This window comes from Cornus florida, unplaced genomic scaffold, assembly GCF_030987335.1.
Source record: "Cornus florida cultivar Cherokee Brave unplaced genomic scaffold, ASM3098733v1 CherokeeBrave_3.0.0_Hap2_Chr02, whole genome shotgun sequence".
Lineage (NCBI taxonomy): Eukaryota > Viridiplantae > Streptophyta > Magnoliopsida > Cornales > Cornaceae > Cornus > Cornus florida.
In genome coordinates, this window is record NW_026775572.1 from 70,677,437 (window position 1) to 70,688,484 (window position 11,048).

Here is an 11,048-nt window from a genome sequence, read left to right on the forward strand (position 1 = left end):
CTTAAAAACTCTCAATTTATCTCTTATGATGATAAATAAAAAGTTTCCATTATTGTTCATTAATTGAGATACTATGAGTTTATAACTTGCAGTATACTTTCTCGATGCTTTCCACCAATTTCTTCATGGAAAAGAAATTTATTGCAGACAGAGAGAGTTGTGAACGCCCCAACGTCTACAAAGAAACGTGAAATGCCTAGAGAGATGGGGAGAGATACTTGTTGCACCAATGCCAACAGAGGAAGACTTGTTGCATTACACCAATGTGGACAAAGAAATGTGGCCCACAGAGAGAGAGAGAGAGAATCAATTCTTGTGCATTATTGAATTCACTTCCTTTCACGAGACTGTCTTGGAGGCTGGGACTTTAATTAATTAATCACATGATTATTTTGGAGTTTCATACTTTCATATAAAAAAAGGTTTAACTATTCATCAAAAGAATATCAGTTTTAACTCTTACTCTTTTACAGTAATATATTAATTAATGACCCAATAAAGTTTTTTTTTTTTTTTTTTTGAAAGATAATGACCCAATAAAGTTGAGAGACCGCAAATAGTGTAAAAAATTATGAACTCAAATTGGTATACAATATGATAGAGAGAGAGAGAGAGAGGAGTGCTGCCGGACCATATACCTTTCTAACAGGCTGAATAAAGAATAATGATTTTAAAATTGACGGGAGTAAATTGAACACTAACGGCTATTAGATGCTCTGAATTAAGATCGGTCCCACTTCAAGGTATCTGCTTTAAGTTTTTATTTTTTTTATTATTTTTTTTAATATTTAAATTTGCCTTAACTTAAAATATTTTTTTTATAAAAAATAATTATATGAGATAAGATTATATGTTGACCGCCAATCACATGAAGTTATATAAACAAAAGGTAACCGCACAATTATATATATGTCCGCATGTAATTAACCTATTTCACAAATAACAAAAAGAAGGGGATTCAATAATACACAAGAATTGACTCTCTCTCTCTCTCTCGGCCACATGTCTCGGTCCACATTGGTGTAATGCAACAAGTCTTCCTTTATTGGCATTGGGGCAACATGTATCTCTCCCCATCTCTCTAGGCATTTCACGTTTCTTTATAGACATTGGTGCGTTTACAACTCACTCCCTCCCTTCCTCTCCCTCTCTGCTATACATTTCATTTCTTTGAAGAATTTGGTGCAAAGAATCGAGAAAGTATACTGCAAGTTATACACGCGTAGTTTTTCTCAATTAAAGAACAATAATGGAAACTTTAAATTTATCTTGATAAGAGATAAATTGAGAGTTTTTAAGAAAAAATATGACTGAGAATTGATTGGGAGTGCTACATAATAAATATCTATGTAGCATTATTATTATTGTATACTAACTCACAGTATCAAATATCCACAAAATATCAAATCCTCTTCTTGAGCCATGATACTGGGTATTAAAATGCAATATAATCCTGTTGTGAGATTTATATGTACCACTCGCAAGTGCACAAATCTTTATAGATAGGGTTTACTTGTAAGGGTGTCGTACCCAAAGAATTTGTGTAAAATAAGTTTGTAAACAGATTTCTTAAATTCCAAACTAACTTGAAAGTAGGATAATCAGATTGTGATGATTTATTCTAAATTAACTAAGTAGAAAAATAAAATAAACTATAGAGCAATGATTAAATAGGATGTAGAAAATAGAGAGAGAGGACTAGGGGTATAATTTCACCACTACCACTTATTGGAGATATATCATATTACATGCACAAAGAATAAATAATGGCTACAAGCACATATTTATTTAACTAGAAAATAATATAATTTAAAGCTAAGCATGGATTATCTACGATTGGTATAAAACATCTACCTAACTACTTTACTCTAGGCTGTAGCATGGTTTATCTTTTTTAGGCATAATCCATCAAATCTCTAACATTATATTCAGAGAAATACCATTGTGTAATCATCTCATTCACAACTCTAAGAGGTGAATGAGTTGTGTTTAATCACAAGATTAAAATATTTAAGACAAGATAGAAAAATATTGTAATTGAATTAAAATTCTAAAACCAATTCTTATTGAAAAGTCAATTAAAAATTCTATAGATTACACAATTATGCATGTAAAAATTATTCTCCAATAATTAAATACAATCAAACCAGTGTGCTAAGTTAGGGCTACATCACAACCCTAACAAAGCGTTTAGCCAAGCATGACTCGAATGAAATTCTCTATGGTTGAGGAAGACATCTTCACCGCCATGGATTGATCCCTTCATTCTTTTGAATGCTTCTTCTCTGATCTCATCCTCAAACTCTTCTGTATATCATTCAATGTTGTAGAAGACTCCTTTTAAATAATAAAAGATCAGCCCTAAAGTTCCCTTTTTCATATGGAAGACATACATAGAAATTCTGTCAAATAAGGACTTCAAAATTCATACAAACTTTAGACTAATTTTGACAAGGTAAACAGCTGTTTTAGGGAGTCCTCATGAAATACAAAATTGTAATTCTTCGAATTTCCTCTCAAACAGAGTAGGTATTTAGCCGTTTTGACACTCGAGGAGAGAGATACAGTCAGATTACCAAAACGGGTTCAAGTTACCAACTTTGGCGAAAGTTTCCTTTTTGGAGAAGGATTTTTTCTTTTATTCTTCTTTCCATTCTCATCAACTTGTGTCTTTTGGACTATTTTCTAAGTATAATTAGACTTGGATTTTCAACATTGCTCGATCCCACGGAATGTCATTTGTTAAAGCTCAGAATCACTGGTCTTGGCTAATTTTACAATTAAAGCCCTGAAATAAATAAAAATAATAAAACAATGTAAAATTATAAATAAACTATTATTAAGAGAATAAAACATGCAAGTAAAGGGCTAAAATGTATAACATTCAGAACTTAATACACCCCCAAACTTACATATTGCTAGTCTTATAGTAATAAAACTAAAGAAAACATAAATGCCGCTTTCGTGTGAATCACGATTGCATTTAGCGTATGCAACAAGTCTTTTAAACCCCTAGGTTACCCTTAGTGGACGAGTGGAGTCTCGTGAGGGTTTTTAGAGATGATACCCACAAACATACAACACAATTCAATCCTTTGGCAATCAACTTATTCTTATATCATCACAATAATCAAGGGGAAGACTACACAAAAGTACTTTAAAAATTATCATTTGACCATACTCCTTAATCCCTAGTTCCATACTTCACCCCAATGTTTCCCACACACTTATATAACAAGAGCAATAGCAAAATCAATCCGCAATGTTGTGGAATTTGTGAACTAGTAAATCACCTATGTAGTAATGTCTTTTCAATTGAACACAACTTCTATAACGTCAATTCCTCAAATCCTTTCTCAAGTTATTTTCTATGGAAAAATATTATTTATTTCTTTTCTTTTTCTTGTTCTTTTTTTTTTTATATTATTTTTTTCACTTATCCTTACAACCACTTCTTCATGCGAATGCTCTATGCATATGAGACATGAGCCCCAATTACTCAATGAAAGGGTTATGAAATTATGATTTTTTTTTTTTAAATATCTATGCCATAGTAATAACCTTCAAAGTTCACCAATTCATATCCATCCATAGTTATCAGAATTCAACCAAAAATATAAATACCCATAGATAAAATTCTAATGTATATGTGAAATCTATTAGGGACGGACAATTACTAAAATTCCTATCATACTAGATAGTGGAATCCACATAAAATAAAGCACGAAAATTAAGAATTCAAGACAATCTCAGAAAAGAATTTTAAAAAATACTTAAGTGTCTTAATCCCCCCAACAATTCTGAAATACTTGAATTAAAGTCAATATGTCAAAGAAAAAGAATTGAATTTTTTTTTTTTTTTTTAATTACTAGAGTATTTTAATACAACTAGAGTCGACGCTATGTCCCCAAACCTGAATTGGACAGTGTCCTCACTGGGCAAAAATCAAAAATAAGAAAAATAAGAACTAAAAAAAAAAAAAAGACACAGAATTAAAGCAACTGGTAGGATTGAAGCGGCAGAGCATCAGGAATTTGGTGAGAGCTCCCAATTTCAACACTTGATGGGCGGGGTTCCCAATTTAATGAATGATGTTGATTTCTTCTCCAAAGTGGCACATAATATGGGCAATGAACGAATGGTAATGGAATTAGAATGGTGAAGGATAATCTTGTAGGATAAATATGGGAGATATAGATTGGTGAGGGAGGAGGAAGAAAAAAAAAATGTAATGTTTTTTTTTTTTAGATTGGTGGAATTAGATGTATGTGGAATGGAATTTAGTTATGTGGAAGGGAATTTAATAAGAAATTTCATAATGGGTGATGATGGGTAGTGGGTTAGGGTAGGAAATTAATTGGAGTGTGTTATTGTAGGAATATATAGGAGACAGAAAATTGATAGAACAACTGTCATTCTTTGCTGTCCTTATAACTGTAAAAGTATGCCAACTTCTTCTTCTTTAATTGTTTTAAACGGGCAACCTGAGATGCCATTATTCCACTTGGGTCTGTTGCGGGAAAAGAGATTGGCCGGCGCTGCTATGGGGTTGCCGAAAGAAATGGCCAGGCGATCATGTGCCCGACGATGGTCTATCGCTTAGCCAAGGGTGACTGTTGATGCTTTCTTCTGCCAATTTAGTCACCATGGGCGACTGTCACAAGGAAGCTGGGCGAATGATCGCCCGATGATGCACTGCTGTTACTTCTCTCGGAGAACAAATCACTGGAGAAAATTGTCGGGCGATGGTTGTCGTGAAGTCAGGCAATCATTCGCCCGGCACTGCTATTGTGCCGTTGGTAATAATCACCGGGTGATGGTTGCCGTCCAGCTGGGCGATGGTCGCCCAGCAGCTGCTGTCTGTCGGAAAATAGTTCTTACCCGGGCGATGATTCGCCCGACCTGTTTTTTTTTTTTTTTTTAAGGCAAACTTCAAACGACCATAACTTTGGTATCGGTGGTCCGTTTTGGACTGATATATATATATATATATATATATATATATATATATATATATTTCATTTTGGGTATTTTTTCAAGATCTACACGGTGCAAATAGCCATAGGTGGTTTGGTTGACGTTTTGACCCAAAAAATACTCTATTCTGCTCCAATCAACCCTTTTTTTCTTTGAATGTCATGAATTTTTTTTTTATTCGAAACAAACACAACTTGTATCCTGCACAAGTAACTAAAAATCCTACGAAACACACTAAATCTTCCTAATCTACTAAAACAAAAGATAAAATTAAAGAGAGAAAGAAAAAACAAAAACAAAAAATTACATAAATGAAATTTTTTACAATTCCTACATTTAACGTCGGTAGGCGACGTGATACCTGGATGATTAGGTGGAGTAAATGGGATCCGTCAAAGTGACGGATTTAACCCTTTCTGTAGGCATAGAATCTTCAATGTACAACTTCAATCTCTGACCATTTACTTGTAATATCTTACCTTTGTTTGGGTCAAAAATGGTGATAGCCCGTGAGGGGTTACCGTTTAAACTTGATATGGACTATCCCATCTTAAGTGCAATTTCCTTGGAAATAGCTTCAGCTTAGAGTTGAACAATTAGACTTTGTTACCAGGCTCGAAAGATTTTCTCACAATGTGCTTATCATGAAACGCCTTGGTTCTCGCTTTGTCAATTCTTGCGCTTTCGTAAGCATCATTGCGAAGTTCTTCTAATTCACTTAGCTGCAATTTCCTCGCTTGACTATGTCAAAGTTTAATTTTTTCATGGCCCAAAAAGCTTTATGTTCTAATTCCACAGGTAAATGACATGCTTTTCCGAAGACCAAGCAATATGGTGACATCCCAGTTGGTGTCTTGAATGCAGTACGATACGCCCATAAAACATCATTGAGACGCAATGACCAATCCATTCAACCCGGTCGAACCATCTTCTCAAGGATATGTTTGATCTCGCGATTTGAAATCTCTACTTGACCACTTGTATAAAGGTAGTAAGAAGTACCTACCTTGTGAGAGATGGAATATTTCTGAAATAAGACTCAAAGAAAGCGATTACAAAAATGTTTTCCACCATCGCTGATTACTGCCCTTGGCATTCCGAACTGACTGAAAATATTGCTTTGAAGAAATTCAACCACCACCTTGTGGTCATTAGTTGTTGTTGCCACTACTTCTACCCACTTGGAGATGTAATCCACCCCTACCAAAATATACTCTTTGCCATGTGACATCAGGAATGGCCCCATGAAATCAATACCCTAGACATAAAAAATTTCAATAACCAGAATTGAGGAGAGAGGCATCATGTCTTTTTTTGTAATGGTACCCAACTATTGACATCGATCACAGGCCTTGGCAAACTTGTGAGCATATTTGAACAAGGAAGGCCAAGTTAGACCACTCTGAAGGATCGTTGCTGTTGTCTTCTTTCCACCGTAGTGGCCACCACAAGCTAGTGTATGACAAAACTTCAGAATGCTTGGAATTTCATTATCTGGCACACAACGACGAATAATTTGGTCTGAGTAGTACTTATATAACTGTGGATCCTCCCAATGATAAAATTTCACTTAAGAGAAGCACTTGTCTTTATTATGTTTGGTCCAATTAGACGAAATTCTTTTGGATGTCTTCTAGTTCACAATATCAGCATACCATGATGGATTCTCCTTCTGAAGTTGAAATAACTGCTCATCCAGGAATGAATCATGCAATGGAAAAGTGTAAGATAAATCTACCAAAATTCTGGATAAGTGGTCTGCTACCACATTTTCTGAACCCTTCTTGTCTTTGATTTCTAGGTCGAATTCTTATAGCAATAGAATCCACCTAATCAACCTTGGCTTGGTGTCCTTTTTGTTGAGCAAATTCGAAGGGCTACATGATCAGAAAACACAATAACTTTAGAACCTAACAAATAAGAACGAAACTTGTCCAAAGCAAGGACCACTACCAATAATTCCTTTTCAGCAGTGGTATAGTTTAATTGTGCCTTTGTTAAGATCTTTCTTCCATAGTAAATTACTCTTGACAATTTTTCCATTCTTTGACCCAAGACAGCACCCACTGCATAGTTTGATGCGTCGCACATAGTCTCAAAAGGAAGAGACCAATTTGGAGCCTGCATTATAGGTGCAGAGGACAGTAAAGAGCGAAGTTGCTCAAATGCCTTTAGACACTTTTGATCAAAATGAAAAGGAACATCTTTGCCCAAAGGGCCGTGCGAGTTTATTGAAGTCTTTGATAAAACGTCTGTACAATCCTGAATGGTCGAGGAATGATCGCACTTGTCTCACCGATGATGGGGGAGGAAGATTAGATATAAGATCGACCTTAGCTTTGTCTATTTCAATTCCTCTCTTAGATATTATATGGCTAAGGACAATTCCTTCTTGCACCATGAAGTGACTTTTCTCCCAACTTAAGATTGGTTTTTTCTCTTTACATCGTTGAAGAACAAGAAATAAATTCTCTAGGCAATTATCGAATGAAGACCCAAACACTGAGAAGTTATCCATGAAGTCTTCTAAAAAGTTTTCAATCATATCAGAAAAAATAGCCATCATGCATCTCTGAAAAGTGGTTGGTGCATTACAGAATCCGAAAGGCATACGGTGGTAGGCAAAAGTACCATATGGATAAGTGAAAGTTATCTTCTCCTGATCGTCTGGGTGAATGGAAACTTGATTGTACCTAGAATATCCATCCAAGAAGTAATAAAAACTCTTCCCTGCTAGTTTCTCTAATATTTGATCAATAAAGGGGAAAGGAAAGTGATCCTTCCGTGTCTTGGAATTCAATTTGCGATAATTTATGCACACTCACCAACCTGTAGTAGTGTATTGAGGAAGTAAAGTACCTTCAGAATTTTTAAGCACAGTGATCCCAAATTTCTTTGAAACCACTTGAATCGGGCTTACCCACTGACTATCTGAAATTGGCTAAATAATGCCTACATCAAGTAGCTTGACTACTTCCTTTTCACCACCTCTTTCATATTTGGATTTAATCGCCTCTGTGCTTCTCACAAAGGTTTGGAGTCCTCTTTTAAGAAAATTCAATGCATACATACCGAGGGATCAATCCCTTTGAGATTAGCCATACTCCAGCCAATAGCTTCTTGATGGTTGGCTAGTACTTTTAATAATTTTTCCTCTTGTATATCTGATAGCTCTGCCGAAATAATTACTAGAAGAGTACTTTCTAGCCAAGAAATGCATACTTTAGATGAGAGGGCAACTACTTTAGCTCTAGCTATAGTGGACACTCCAAAGACGGTATAGGTGGTTTACTTGACAATTGTGGAAGTGGCTCAATAGAAATCTTCCATGGTGGAATGTTATAAATATTGGCTCCATCAAGAATGATATTCACCTCTTTAATGCTTTTGTCAACATCAAATGACTCAGCATTAAAGTAAAATAGACATGCTTCTAGTGGATCTTTTGTCAAGGCAAATGGGGTCATCTCTTCAACACATTCATCGATGGTGTCGACCAAAAAATAATCATTATCATCTGAAGGGCATTGACTGACATTGAAAATATTTAAGCGCACCTTCATATTACCAAAAGATAAGTCCATGATGCAATTCCTATAATTTATGCTTGCATTTGTTGTTGCAAGGAAAGGACGTGTAACGACCCGGTCATTTTACTTCTTTTTTTTCAGTAATTTTCTTTTTTCGTCTTTTCCTTATTTCGTCCTCTTATCGTTTTTCTCTTTTACTTGCATAGCCTCACTTTTCGTGCTCGGATTTGATTCCGGCCTTGCACACATCCATGATATTTAAATTCCATGATAGTTAAATAAAGTAATTATTTTTTGTCTTAGGGACCATTTTGTAATTTAATTTAGAAGATATTTTCAAAAAGGACCTTTTTGTAATTTATGAAAAGTGTGACAAGTGTCACATTCCTAAGATGCCACTTGTTGACATTGTGAAGGAATCACTTGGCGGCTTAATCTCTTGACACATGGAGGGTGGAGATTGACCCAATTGTTGGCCTAGAATTGGGCCATATGTTGGCTTGGATGGTTGACAAATGTAGGCTAGGGATTTAGTGTAGAAAGGAACCTTAGATTCATGACAAGTGTAGGACTCACCTTTAGTCTTGCAAGTGTGTGTGTGAGAGGTAGTGCAAGAGCACCTAGTGAGTGGAGAACCCCATCACTTTTAACTTAGGGTTTTATCTCACTTTACTCATATCATCTCTTTCCTCTCAAGAACCTTAACTTGGCCACCATTGAAGACAAGCTTGGTACAAGGCTTTGACTTCATTTTTGACCACCTTCCACTCACCTTAGATCATTAAGCTTGGAATACAAAAGCCTTGCCTCATCTTCCTCTTCATAACCCTAGAAGAACAACTTGAAATTCCTTTGCTTTCCTTGGATTCAAGAGGAACAATCCTCTTGTGAGGTAGGGGGTGTTATCATTTATCTTCCAAGTGATTTAATTGTTCTTATAGTGATATCCAAGTTATATGTATGTCTTGTATTGAAATAGGAGATAAATGATTAATTGTAACTTGTATATAATTCACTTTAAACTTGATAAATGGCACAACCATGACTTGATCCTTGTTGTGTATTAATTTTGCATGATTTAAATGAGTTTTTAAATCTAGAGGATTAATTGATTTATGTTGATCTAAATTCAAATTAATTATACCATGCTTGTAATTCATTTGTGACTTGATATAAAGCATGGCCATGAATTACTCCTTGTCATATATTAAATTAGAATCATTTGGACAATTCTTGAAATATAGAGAAATTACTTAGTTGGTCTACTTAATTTTCACCATGTTAAACTAATGATTTAGTCATGTAATCTATGGAACTCATTGTGTTTTATCACATATCATGACTTGTTGATCTACTTGTTGATTTTGGAAACTTGGGATATCATCAAGAACTTGACATGGCTAGGACTTGGTTCTAGCATGGGAGATAGAGAGCTTCCTAAACTATAGTGCGCACTAGGGGAAGGTACCCATGGGTTAATAGCCCTAAAGTGATCTCAAGAGTACAATTTTAATCCGGGCAATATCCAAGTATCCACTTTGGCTTGATTTCACATTTAAATTTGAAGTTGTTAACTTTGTAAATTTATATCTCATTGTGCTATGTTGAAAATTCTAATGCCTCTTTGATAGCATGAATTAAATTGTATTAAATTGCAAACTTGGTATAGAGTTAAACCTATGCATTCCCTACGAGTAAACTTGTTTACTCACCCCAAAGTTACTGGGTGTTTTTCATGAAAAGAAGCCTTATTGTGGGATGCACAACACTCTTAGACTTGCTAGAATTCTTGGAGTACTTTTGGTGACACTGAATATGCACTTGTTAGCATATCATGGTCTTTTTTGTTTATTGTATAAAAACCTGTAATTTTTGTCTAACCTATGTAATGTGTACTTAAGCGCACCTTTTGATACCTCTTTAGATATGTATGTAAAGAGGCCAATGGCCAAGGACACATATATACCATGTATGCTACTTTATCTTTATAGTTTGTATGTGGAACTTAAGGGATTTCATCCATTGAAGGGTCATATTTTGCATATGACGTCCCATGAGGCCATAGGCCATTGTAGCACGTCTACTTCACCATTTTACGTTTGCGTGCATGATCAGTTTTATAAGAAACATTTTCGTTTGTGTTTTGAGCCTCCTATGGACTCATTTCACCCATTTGTTGAAAAATTTGACCTTAAGGGTATTTTGGGGATTTATTTTAGGAAATAAATTCCATTCTTGACTTCGTCACGTAGAAAATGTGATTTTAGAGGGAGTTTCCTCTTTGTGTTTTTCCAAAAAATGTCATCTTGACCTCATAAACCGCGCTCCAAGTTCAATTTTCTGCTAAAGACATTGTTTCTACATTTTTGGAGGGTCCAGCCCACACCACTACCGTATTTGGTGGGCCCCAGCAGCTTCTGGGTGGGCGCCCACAAGATTTTGCCGCATTTGGCAGGCCCCTGTAGGTTTTGGACGGGCACCCGCGAATACTGTTTCTGCTTCAGACATTTTTTTTTTCAATGGGCCATATCTCACTCGTT